Genomic DNA, 14127 nt, shown 5'->3' on the forward strand with positions numbered 1-14127 from the left:
TGAGAGCTCCCTCACTATCATGACAGCAGCGTGGAGGAAACCACCTCCATGATCAAATCACCTCCCACCAAGTCCCTCCCTTAACACATGGGGATTATAATTTGAGATGATATTTGAGTGGGGACGCAAAGCCAAACCATATTAGTAAATTTTGTTTAAAAACAGATAATTTATTCACCTTCCTATTCTGAGAACCTAGCATGATATTGTCTAACATAGGTGCTCAATAAATATGTGCTAAATTAATGAAGAATGAATGTTAAGTAATAAGAGCATATTATATAACAGTTGTCCTCTGGTTTTGGTAGGACGTTGATTCTAGGACCCCAGATGAATAACAAAATCTGAGGATGCTCAAGTTCCTGACGTAAAATAGCATAATATTTGCCTATAACCTATACACATCCTGTCATATTCTTTAAATTATCTCTCAATTGCTTATAATATCGAATACAATGGAAATGCTATATAAATAGTTGGTATACTGTATTGCTTTTACTTCCATTATTTTTTATTGTTGTCCTATTATCTTTGGGTTTTTCCCCTAATATTTTCAACCTGAGATTGATTAAATGCATAGTTTTGAAACCTGTGGATCCAGAGGGCCAGCTGTATATATTATGCATGTAACAATACGTATCAGTGAATGATTACAATTTGTATATAACTCTGGAGGTACAGGAAAGTTCTGAAATGTACACTGAAATTGTGATAGATCATAGCTCTGTAGGATGTACTCAGTAAATATATGTTAGGTGAATTAATGAAATTTTCTGTTTGTGGCATCATAGAACAGGTGATTTTCATCTTGCTTGTATTTTTCCGTATATCTGAATTTTTACAATGATTTTACATTACTTTTATTTCTTTTTTATATGAGAATTTCATAAAGGCATTCTTTTAAATAATATTCAAATAACACATATATTCATAACTCTGCTAACTTTTTAGTGCCTATCCTTGCTTTTCTATACTTTATACACACTCATACACACATATGTATAGTTTATGTGATTTTTTTTTTTTTTATCTTGCTCTGTTACTCAGGCTGGCGTACAGCAGCACCATCAAGGCTCGCTGCAGCTTTGACCTCCCAGGCTTGGGTGATCCACATCAGCATTTCAAGTAGCTTAGGCTAGAGGTACGTGCTACCATATCCAGCTGATTTTTTCCGTGTATGTTTTTTCTAAAGACAGAGTTTTGCCATGTTGCCCAGGCTGGTCTCAAACCTCCTGAACCCAAATAATCCACCCATCTTGGCCTTTCAAAGTGCTGGGAATTACAGGTGTGAGCCACCGTGCCCGGCCTTTTGTGAGACTTTTTAAAGTGTATTTTTAGATCATTGTAGATTCCCAAGAGAATTGTAGATTCTCCTGAGACTCTACAATGATTTGAAAATAATTATAAATATTTTATAATTATTATAAATTGTATTTATAAATATTTATGTTACTTCATAATTATAATTTTAAATTATTAAAACTTCTGCAAAAAGAAAAGTCATGTGTACTCTTCACTCAGTTTTTGCCAGTGAATTACATCTTACATAACTATAGTACATCAAAACCAGAAATTGACATTCATGCTGTGAGTGTACTTATAGCTCTATGCCATTTTATCACATGCAGATTCATGTAATTACCTCTATGACACAGGGAACTATTCCATCACCACACTTGTGCTACCTCTTTGTACTCACATCCACCCCCATTCCTCTGACCACTCCTAATCGCTGGCCACTAATCTGTTTTCCACCTTTATAATTTTGTCATTTTAAGAATATCATGTAAATGGAGTCAACCAAGATTCGTTTAAACTTCTAAGTTGATATGATTTGGTACTGATAAGAGTGTATATTTTGTATATTTAAAGTGGAGAGTTCTATAAATGTTAATTACATTTACTTGTTCCAGATCTGAGTTCAAGTCCTGGATATCGTTGTTAATTTTCTGTCTCACTGATTTGTCTAATATTAATGTTGAGGTCTCCCACTATTATTATGTGGGAGTCTAAGTCTCTTTATAAGTCTTGTATGTCTGCATATTCCTGTATTGGGTGCGTATATATTTAGGATCTTTAGCTCTTCTTGTTGTTGCATTGATCCTTTTATCATTATATAATGTCCTTCTTTGCTTCTTTTGATCTTTGTTGCTTAATTGTAACTTCTGCTTTTTATTTATTTATTTTAGCTCTCTGTTTGGTTGGTAAATCTTTCTCCATCCTTTGTTTTGAGTCTTTGTGTATCCTTGAATGTGAGATGGGTCTGGATGCAGCATACTGATGGGTTTTAGTTTTTTATTCAAATTGCCTGTCTGTCTTTGGATTGGGGGATTTAGTCAATTTAAATTTAGAGTTAATAATAATATATGTGAGTTTAATACTGCCATTTAATATTAGCTGGCTATTTTGTCCATTAGTTGATGTAAATTCTTCATTATATTGATGCTCTTTTTGATAATTTTTTTAGAAAGGCTGATACTGTTTGTTCCTTTCTATGTGTAGTGGTTCTTTCAGAAGCTCTTGTAAAGCAGGCCTGGTGGTGATGAAATCTCTGAGTGCTTGCTTATTCACAAAAAACTTTATTTTTCCTTCACTTGTGAAGCTTAGTTTGGCTGGATGTGAAATTCTGGGTTGAAAGTTCTTTTCTTTAAGGATGTTGAATATTGGTCCCCACTCTCTTCTGGCTTGTAGGGTTTCTGCTGAGAGATCTGCTGTAAGTCTGATAGGCTTCCCTTTGTGGGTAACCTGACCTTTCTCTCTGGCTGCCCTTAGTATTTTCTCCTTCATTTTAACCCTGGTGAATCTGACGATTATGTGCCTTGGAGTTGCTCTTCTTGAGGAATATCTCTGGTGTTCTCTGTATTACCTGGAGTTGAATATTATCCTACCTTACTAGGCTGGGAAAATTTTCCTGAATAATGTCCTGAAGCGTATTTTCCAGCTTGGATTCATTCTCTTCGTCACATTCAGGTACACCTATCAAGCGTAGATTAGGTCTTTTCACATAGTCCCATATTTCTTGGAGACTTTGCTCATTCCTTTTTATCCTTTTTTCTCTAATCTTGTCTTCTTGTTTTATTTCATTGAGTTGGTCTTCGACCTCTGATATCCTTTCTTCTGCTTGATCAATTCGGCTGTTAAAACTTGTGCATTCTTCACGAAGTTCTCGTATTGTGTTTTTCAGCTCCATCAATTCACTTACATTCCTCTCTAAATTGTGTATTCTTGTTAACATTTCGTCAAATCTTTTTTCAAAGTTCTTAGTTACTTTAGATTGGGTTAAAACAAGTTCTTTTAATTCACAGAAGTTTCTTATTATCCACATTTTGAAGCCTGCTTCTGTAATTGGAACACATTTGTTCTCCATCAAGCCTTGTTTCGTTGCTGATGAGGAACTGTGATCCCCCGCTGAGGGAGAGGCGTTCTGATCTTGGGTATTCTTAGCCTTTTTTGGCTGTTTTCTTCCCTTCGTTATAAATTTATCCATCTGTGGTCTTTGTATTTACCGTCTTTGTAATTGGGTTTCTGAGTGGACGTCCAACTTACTGATTCTCAGCGCCGAAATCTGAGCAACCCACTGCGCTGACTCAATCAGCGGCGTTAAGATTGATGGTGCTTTTCTGACTCTGCACCAAGAACCGTCGCTCCAAGGCGCCGGCAAAACCGCCTCGCCGGTCACAAGAGTCGCGCTGGCGACCCGTGGGGCTCCTACGCTGGGAATCTCCTGGTGCGTGAGCAACAAGAATTCATGTGAAGGTGTGGCGTCCTCTCATTCTTTGCGCTTTCACTGGGAGTTACAATCCCGAGCTGCTAGTGATCAGCCATCTTGGATCTCAAGAATATCATGTAAATGGAATCATACAGTATAAGTGGAGATCATCCTTTTCATTCATCATTAGGCCCTTGAGATCCAGTCAAGCTATTTTGTGTATCAGTAGTTCATTTCTTTTTATGCTGAGTAGGATCCCTGTGTGGATTTACCAAAATTTTTCTAACCATTCACTTATTGGGCATTTTAGTTGTTTCCAAGTTTTGCCTTTTAGAAATAAAGTAGACCATTTATTTACAAGGTAATTTGTAATCTGTTGAGACTTAAGTCTTCCCACCTATGTTTTGTTTCCTGTTTGTGCCTTCTGTTTTTAGTTTTTCTATTTTTTCTTGTTATTCTATTTCTTGAATATTGTTTTAGAATTCCATTTTGATTTGCCTGCAGTTGTTTTAAGTGTATCTCTTTGTATATTTTTTTTTTAGTTTATCTCTGAGTAGATTTTGTAGTGGTTGCTCTAGGTATTATTACATTATATTTACATTATATTTAAGTTATATAAATATAACTTAAAACAGTCTATTAGTGATAACATGTTACTAGTTCAAGTGAAGTGGAAGGGGATTTATTACAGGGATTGGCTCATATAATAGCGGAGGGTGAGAAATCCCTTGGCAGCCCATCTGCAAACTGGAGTCTCTGGGATGCTGGTAGTAGTATGGTGAGGTCCAAGCCCCAAGGCTGAAGAACCAGGGAAGCTAGTGATGTAACTCCAAGTCCAAGGCCAAAGGTCTGAAAATCCAGTTGGTCAGGTAGGGAGGGTGACTCTCGTGCAAGTCCTGGAGTTCAAAGCCTGGGGAGCCTGGAGTTGTTTTCCTAGGACAAGAAAGGAAAAAACACATCCCAGTTCCAGCAGATAGAGTGATGCATTCACCTTTCCTCTGTTTTTATTCTCTCTGAGCCCCTAGCAGATTGGATGGTGCCTGCCCACATTGCAAGCAGATCTTCCCCAGCTAGTCCACTCAGACTCACACACTAATTTTCTCTGGAAGCATCTTCACAGACACACCCAAAAATAATGCTTTACCAGATTTCTAAGTATTCCTTAACCAAGTCAGATTGACATCTAAATTTAACCATCACTGTAGGTCTGCTAGCAACGAAAGCTCTTAGTCTTCCTTCATTTGAGAATGTCTTGATTTCTCCTTTATTCCTGAAGCATATTTTCACTGAATACAGAATTCTGGGCTGGCTTTTCTTTTCTTTTGGCCCTTGAAAAATGTGCTTTTTTCTTCTAGCCTCCAGTGTTTTACATGAGAAATCCTGTATAATTCTAATTGTTTTTCACCCTACTCATAAGTCATTGTTTCCTTTTTGCTGCATTCAAGACTTTTATTTATTTTTCTGTCTTTAGTTTTCAAATGTTTGACTAATGATGTGTCTGGTGGGGATTTATTTGTGTTGATCTTGTTTGGGGCTCACTCAGCTTCTCTAACCTGTAAGCTTATGTCTTTAGCCAAATTTGGGTAATTTTCAAACACTAGTTCTTTAAACACTTTTTGAGGTCTGCTGTCTTTCTCCTCTCATTCCAGGGCTCTGATAGCACAAATGTTAGATATTTTGGTAGAGTCCACAGGTCCCTGAACCTCAGTTAATTTTTTTTAGTCTATTTTCTCTCCATTGTTCAGATTAGATAACTTCTCCTATTCTATCTTTAGGCTCATTGATTCTTTCTTCTGTGCTCTTCCTTCTTCTATCCACTCATTTTTTTTTATTTTGGATATTGTATTTTTCAGTATGAAAATCTCAATTTTTTTCTTTATGTCTTCTATTTTTTGCTAAGACTTTTTATTTACTTTGAGCACGTTCATAGCTGTTCATTAAAGCATTTTTATGATGACTGCTTTAAAACCCTTATTATGGGCCGGGCGCGGTGGCTCAAGCCTGTAATCCCAGCACTTTGGGAGGCCGAGGCGGGTGGATCACGAGGTCGAGAGATCGAGACCATCGTGGTGAACGTGGTGAAACCCCGTCTCTACTAAAAATACAAAACATTAGCTGGGCATGGTGGCACGTGCCTGTAATCCCAGCTACTCAGGAGGCTGAGGCAGGAGAATTGCTTGAACCCAGGAGGCGGAGGTTGCAGTGAGCCGAGATCGTGCCATTGCACTCCAGCCTGGGTAACAAGAGCAAAACTCTGTCTCAAAAAAAAAAAACAAACAAACCCTTATTATGTAGGCTAAGATAACATAATTCCAACATCTGTATTATCTTGGTGCTAAATCTTATTTAAATTTCTGTTTCATCAGGCCTTCTCTGACACTGAATTGTTAGAAGAAGGGAGATGACACCTTCAAACTTTCTGGCTGGGGAGGAAGCCAAAGCTCTCCATCAGGCCTCCTTTGACAACCAAGGTTGGTGGGGAAGGTATCTCATTACTGTTGGGTAAGGTTGGGAGTTCACACTCCCCACTCTGCCTCCACTGATACTACCCTGGTTGGGAGGGAGAGAGATGCCTCATTACTGTCCCTTGTAACTGAGCCCAGTTTCAGCTGCTCACTGCTTGAAAGCCAGGCATGAAAAATGATGGTTGATGGAAAGAAAAGCAGATTTACTCAGAGAGCCAACTAACTGAGAAGATGGTGGACTCTCATTTTAAAGTACAATCTTAAGTCAGTACAAATATTAGGCTCTTTTTATGTTAAAGGGAAGAGGAAGAGGAGGGAGATGAGATCAAGAGGTGACCAATAACCACAGACATCTGGGCACCAATGAGGGTCCAAAGTGGTTGGGAACTTCTTTGTCCTTGGTCATGTCACAAATGCTCCTATAAATCTTCAACAGAACATAGTTAGCTGTTTACATACTTCTCCTTTAATCCTAGAGTTAGTTCTAAAAACTATATGATTGCTGTTTTTGCATATTATCTCAGTGTTCTAAATTATCCTAGCCTACATGCAGGAATGAGTAAAGTCCCCCTAAACAAAAACTGGATTAGTTATGTTAGTTCTTTTGCTGTTTCACTGTTACATCCTCACACGGCCTCTACTGACACTTCAGAGGATGTGTTGGGGCACTCATTACCACTGGAAGATGGTGAAAGTTTGGCTTCTCACTCAGCCTTCTCTAAAACCAACCTGGTGGGGGTTTAGGGGACTCTATAGTCCAGCAAGGGTGATAAGTTCTGGGCTTCCCATTCAGCTGCTACTGAAGGGTGGGGATGGGACTACTGCTTTTTCTGTGACATTTGATTGGAGTATAGCAGTGTGTCAGGGGTCTCCAAGAACACTCCCAGGTTCAGTGTTTCACTAGGAAGACTCACAGGGCTCAGCATATAGTTGCAGTCACAAATAAAACGAGCAAAAGGAATAACCTCGTGGAATGAAGTCTGGAGGAAAACAGGCACAAGATTCTAAGGATTCTCTCCCAGGGAAATTATGTAGAGCACACTTAATTTTGTTAACAGGGAACTGTGACAGCAGGGATGAATTGTATCTACAAAGGAAAATTATTAGAGACTCAGTGCCCTAGGTTTTGGGGACAGTTAATTATTGCATTAGTCCACTTCAACTGCTGCTATAAAGAACTACTCAAGACTGGGTAGTTTATAAAGGAAAGACGTGTAATTGACTCACAGTTCCACATAGTTTGGTGAGCCTCAGGAAACTTACAATAATGGTGGAAGGTGAAGGGGAAGCAAGGACCTTCTTCACATGGCAGCAGGAGAGAATGTGCAAGCTGGGGAAATTCCAGGCGTTTAGAAAACCATCAGATCATGTGAAAACTCACTCATCATCATGAGAACAGCATGGGGGAAACCACTCCTATGGTTCAATCACCTCCCACCAGGACTCTCCTTCAACATGTGGGTATTATGGGAATTACAATTCAAGATGAGATTTGGTTGGGGTCACAGACAAACTATATCAATCATGTAGATACCCTTTGTCTTTCATCTATCAAAATTGCAGACTCTCAGAAGGAAAGCAGCTGTGTAGCAGAAGTTACATTGTTTGCCATCAGTCTAGGCTCAGTGAGCCATTCTTACCATTTCAGGAAAGTTTCATATCTATGTAGGAACTGTCGGATGTTCCCAGATGCCAGCAGAAGACCAATCTTGCAAGCAAGAATTTCTAAGGATAGCAGACTCAGGCTCCCCATGGTAGCTTTTCTGCACTGGTGGTTATTAACTAAATGTTTTCTTCCTTGATAGGCTGTCCCTTTCCTGTTCCTTTGTCTAGAGAGAGCAGGTTCAGGATAGGGATGGAGGACGTTATATGAACCCCCTGGTATTGCTAGGTTGCCTGTATTGCCAGTACCCAGTTTGGGATATACGAAGTAAAAAGAAAGGCCAGGGAATTTGCTGGCGTGTTTTTTAATGTAAATAGCCAAACTGCCTCATCTCTACCTTCCAGAGTCTCCTTATATTTATTTTACATATATTGCCCAGGGTTTTTAGCTATCACTTAGCAGAAAAATAGGGAGATGTGCAACTGGAACTATCTTGGAACTGGAAGTCTCTGTATTAATTTTACAATGAGAAAAAAGGCAATTTTTTCTTTTCATTTTGAAAACAAAACATAACTACAAGTGATATAGCAAATAAAACAAAACTAACTAAATAAATATAGCAAGCTTAACCTATATATAGGGTTGAAAAATTACTAACAGGAGTGAAAAACATTATCATGATTTGATTCTACTTATTCTAACAGTAAAATGCATTTTCTGTCATTTATAAAAATAATATGAACTCGGCCAGATGTGGTGGCTCACACCTGTAATCGCAGCACTTTGGGAGGCTGAGGCAGGTGGATCACCTGAGGTCAGGAGTTTGAGACCAGCCTGGCCAACATGGTGAAACCCCCTCTCTACTAAAAATACAAAAAATTAGCTGGGTGTGGTGGCAGGCACCTGTGATCCTAGCCACTTAGGAGGCTGAGGCAGGAGAATCGCTTTAACCTGGGAAGCAAGGTTGCAATGAGCCAAGATTGCACCATTGCACCACAGCCTGGACTACAAGAGTGAAACTCTGTCTCAAAAATAATAATAATAATAATAATAATAATAAAATGTACTCATCATAAAAAACTGATTCTACTTTTCTTTGACACAGGTTAATATATTAGTTTTTTTAATTTAATAAACAAAATGAAAATCTCAAAGTTAGTGAAGATTGCAGGTTGGCAGAATATCTACATTCATTTAATTTCACCATCATTTATAGAGAAGAATATTGAGTAGAAATTTTTCCTCAGTTGAAGGATAGAAGTAGAACAGACCTTCCATAGATGTCCTATGCACAGTTTTAATAGAAACAATAAAATGTGTGCTTCTCCTTTATCTCCAAAATCATGTGCATTAGAGATAGTATGTTCTTATTCCTGGGAATAATAATTACAATGTCCCTACCCACAAATTCTAGACTAATGATACTATATCTGAGAAGAAAAATTTAGCATAATATATTGCTGCCTAATCAACATTCAATTTGAAATCTTAAAAAAGAACATCAAACTGTTATGTTGTGGTATTTAACATTATGAGGGTAATTTCATTTATTTGTTTTTTTATATCCACAGTGACTCATAAGTGAATAAATTAATATCTCCCATGCTTCAAAAAATATTAATGAAATGTCTAGACAGTTACAGTCTAAATATTTACAACACCACAAGGCAAGCTTTGATTACCAATAAGCTATCTGTAATGAATAGGCTACCTTGTTTTATTCATTATGCTTCCAATCTTCAGGAGGCGTTTCTTTAGCAATATGTTTATTTCTAAAGAGCACTAGACAGAGTTCTAGAAGCAGCCTTGCCTAAAATTGCCCTCCCAACCTTGAGGAAATAAATTTCCCCTGACCTCAATTTCCCATTTGTAAAAATGAGCTTATTGAATAGCCAAAAGATAAAAAGATAAATACATTCTGTATTTCAGAACCTCTGTGATTTAATAGTTCTCAAACAACAGCCTGTGGGCCTGGGCTAGATTTTGACTGTTTCCATCAATCTTCCATTTGCAAAATGAGAAACATTAAGAATCATATAATTCATAAAGCCAAATGGAAAAATCATACTCTTCCTCTTTACTGATAGCTGTTATTACTTTCCTGGTATCTGTATTTGTCTCTCTTAGAATTGTCAAAGCTTAATTATTCATACTTAAATAAATTTCATGGAAAATTTACACTTAGTATTTAGAATTCCATTGAAAACACCAAAGTGGTAAATTTTCTCTTGATACTGTATCAAGTCCTCAAGTGACTTATTCTGAAATATTAGTTATGGTTTTAAATAACAGAAACTTAACCATACTAGCTTGAGCCTAAAGAGGGTTGTGGAGAGGAAGCAGGAGAGCACTTTTAGAAAGGGCACAGTACCAGACACAGTTACACATGTTGTTGAACCAGGAGCCAAGGTGAGTTCAAGATCCTCAGCAATAAATTCTAGATCAGGCGTCCCCAAACTACGGCCCACGGGCCGCATGCGGCCCCCTGAGGCCGTTTATCCGGCCCCCTGCCGCACTTCAGGAAGGGGCACCTCTTTCATTGGTGGTCAGTGAGAGGAGCACAGTATGTGGTGGCCCTCCAACAGTCTGAGGGACAGTGAACTGGCCCCTTGTGTAAAAAGTTTGGGGACGCCTGTTCTAGATCCACAGGCCTTCTCTCTGGAGCACCGCAATTCATATGACTATGACTCCTAATCTGTGTATTGCTTAGCTCCCACATTCCGAAATCCTGAGATAGAATCTTATTGCCCTCACTTAGGCCACATGTCTGTCTCTGAACCAATCAGTTCTGCCTAAGGGATCAGGTTCCACCTGAGCTTGCCCCTGTGTACTGGGGAGGGTTCTCAGGGATGAGAGCCTCTCTGTAGGCTGAATAGCCACTCCTGAAGTGAAGTTCTTCTACATTGACAGTTAACAGTATTATTTTCTTAATAAGTTTCAATATTACTTTTTCTTCCCTTAATATTCTAGTTAATTTATTATTCATTCACCCACTCTATTTTTTAATGATAGTCACATTTTATCCATAAGAAAATCACTCATTTTCTTCTTCTCCATTCATATCTTAGCTCTTTGGATTTACATTAATTTTAAATTACACCACCTAGAAATGTATTTTCTGCTGTCACTGTTACTAGCAAATGTAAAAAGTATTAAATAGTTCCAAATTAGTTCATGACTCTCTGATCTTGAAATCCCCTGTATTTTACATCAACAGTGATTTCTACATTAATTTTTTTCTTAAAATTACTCTCTCTGAGGTTGGATGTGGTGGGTTACTCCTGGAATCCCGGCACTTTGGAAAGCTAAGGCAGGAGGATCACTTTAGGCCAGGAGACTGAGACCAGCCTGGCCAACAAAGTGAGACCCTGTCTCTATTAAAAATGGAAAAACTTATCAGGAGTGCTGGTGCATGCCTGTAGCTGCAGCTACTCAGGAGACTGAGATGTGAGAATCACTTGAGCCCAGAGTTCAAGGCTATAGTGAGCCATGAGCATGCCACTGCACTCCAGCCTGGGTAACAGAATGGGACCCTGACTCTAAAAAAAAGTAATCTCTCTGAATCTGATAATACTGTAATAATTCCAATTTTGATGTGAATCACAATTATTATTATTTTTTATGGTGAATCTAGCCTATAACTTTTTTATCCTCATGAGTTTCCCATAATAATATTCCCAGTTAATATTTTAATAATAATAACAGCTATTATTCATTTATGTAAACATTATAGATAGAATATTTCATTTAATTTTCACAACCTTACGAGTATCAAATTAAAACTTTCTGTCTCCAAACAAAAAACGGGCAAACTATAGATGTCTGTGTTTTACTCATGGTTTGTGAAAATCACTGGCTGCAATCTGTTTAAAATCAGATTTTGTTGCTTGGTGCTCTGCCTCTGATGTTGACTTAACTCCGTTTCTGCATCCTCAAGAAGGCTGGGTGATGAAAGCCTAAGACTGCAGTTAACTGCCACAGGTGTACCACTGTGCTTGCCTTGTAGATGTATTTATTTTTATTTTCAGTCAATGGTCAGCATAGCTGACATCTGGCACTATTTCCTCCAGATTTCCTCTGTAATATCTGGTATAGGCATGAAGCTTTTGTGACCCTGGAAAATGTAACTTTAAACATTAACCAGCTACCTGCTTGCTTTGTATTGTTTCTATTTATGTGTGTGTTTTCGTAAACTGCTCTGTTGATCCTTCTATTTTTCAGCTGTATCCCACTTCCAATTCTGTTCTGTCTCTGAACAGCCCACTCTTTGATTATTTTGCTGGTGCCCTTGCTATTATTACTAATCATTGGCACATGCCAACATCAGTATGTCTAAGAATTGCTCTTAACCCTTTAAAGCAGGGGTCCTCAACCCCTGGACCATGGATGAGTAAGATCCACAGCCCTGTTAGGAAGCAGGCAGCAGGTGAGTGTGGCGCATGAGCATTACGAACCAAGCTCTGCCTCCTGTCAGATCAGTGGTGGCATTAGATTCTCACAGGAGCAAAAACAGGCACAGGGTGTTGCTCTGTTACCCACAGGCAGGAGTACAGTGGCAAAATTATAGCTAACTGTAGCTTCAACATCCGGGGCTCAAGTGATGCTCCTTCCTCAGCCTCCTGAGAAGCAGGCATGCACCACCATGCTCAGATAATTTTTTGTTTCTATTTTGTAGAGACAGGGTCTCACCTTGTTGCCCAGGCTGATCTTGAACTCTTGAGCTTAATAAATCTTGTCACCTCGACCTCCTAAAGTGCTGGAATTACAGGCGTGAGCCACCATGCCCATCCATGTTTTACCTTTAATAGGTGTAAAATTGTGATCCCTAAAGGAAAACCCAGGTCCCTAAGGATCTATAGCATGTTTGACAGAAGAAAATAATGTAGTTTTCTCCCAGATTTTAAGTCAGCCAGGAAAGGAAATTATTTTAAGACAGCTCTTTTTAAACTGACATTTGTTTAGATAAATATATTAATTATTTAGAGTAAATCCAGTCCCTGCTATACAGAAATAGTTTATTCAAATTCAGTTTGAATTTCAAATGTCTCCAGGTGTTTACACAACTGCTTTTGTAAAACTTACTACAACTACAGTTCATATTACTGGGGACTTGTTAAACACCAGCAATTGAAGTGCTGTTTTCATACTATCTAGAGATTGAAGAAAATGAAATCCACTTGAAAACAAGTTGATAAATACTATCCTAAAAATGATAGTTCTATTGCACTTCCATTTGAGCAATTGTGTAATTATATAACTACTACAGAGAAACTAAAGCAGAAAAATTGAAAAATACTTTAGAAGATAAAACTATTGCTATTTTTCTGGACCAGCAAAAGAGACTTGTTAAATAGCAATGTTGAAAAGAATGTACTTTATGTAGAAATCAAATAAAATTGAGGCAATTTACTAAAAAAACTTCCATTTATATAATGTGTGTTTGTAAAACACTATCCTGAGAATTATAATTATAATTCTATCATGTTTCCATTTGGGTACTTATATAATCACTTAATAGCAATAAAACTAAAAGAGAAAATACTCAAAATTATCTTTTTGCTGTGTTTCTGAATTATTTTAGTGAACTTAACAACAACAAAAATAGTATAATTACATACAAATAGAATAAAATGAAAAGTTTGCTTAAAAATTCATATTTAAGTAATCTACAGTTATAAAACAGTATCATAAGAGGTGTAATTTTCTCTAGCTTTCGTTTGAAGCATGGAATAATCACTTAATGGCAATGAAACTGACAGAAAATATCAAAATTGCTTAAGAAGAAAGCAAAAATGCATTTTATGATTCTGATCTTTGGAAGTAGGCTTCTTGGGAGGCAGGATCAATTCTGAAGGTGCATCACTTCTGTTTTCAAGTTGTGTGAACAGAAGAGAAAATCCAGCATTAATGAAGACATGTTTCTTGTTTCCAGTGAAGGATGTACTGGGCCATGGCCATGCCTGCGGAAAGAATCTCTGGGGAGATCCATGATGGCTTTCCAGAGAAGAGAGCATGACAGAAGTTTTGCTTCTCAGAAACATTCCCCTGAGACACATCTGTGCCATCTGACAAGAGGATAAGATAGAAGAACAGAGCCCGGGCAGCTGCCTCCTGTCCAGGTGAAATCTGGCATAATTAAATGACCAAGATCATCTGCACTATCTTTCCTATTGGTCCCCATTTCTGAAAGGATGGAAATGCATGCCTCTCAACATCATCAAAAGAAGACCTTGAGCACTGAATATCATTGAAGAAGGCAGCAAAGGAGTACCAGGAGAAACTCTGTTGTTGTGGGGGAATTGCTGTGTCCTGATGGAGGAGTCTGGTCCACACTAGGCACAGACCCTGGA

General features: G+C 38.1%; 1 protein-coding gene across 1 annotated transcript in view; it reads left to right on the plus strand.

The window, feature by feature from the left end:
- Nucleotides 1-14127, plus strand: part of RNF145 (ring finger protein 145) — a 93088-nt gene that overhangs the window by 3947 nt on the left and 75014 nt on the right. The window contains 1 exon segment of the mRNA XM_074390294.1: nt 6076-6180. The gene's annotated coding sequence lies outside the window, so the exon portion shown is untranslated.

Source organism: Saimiri boliviensis, chromosome 20 (genome assembly GCF_048565385.1).
Source record: "Saimiri boliviensis isolate mSaiBol1 chromosome 20, mSaiBol1.pri, whole genome shotgun sequence".
Classification (NCBI taxonomy): domain Eukaryota; kingdom Metazoa; phylum Chordata; class Mammalia; order Primates; family Cebidae; genus Saimiri; species Saimiri boliviensis.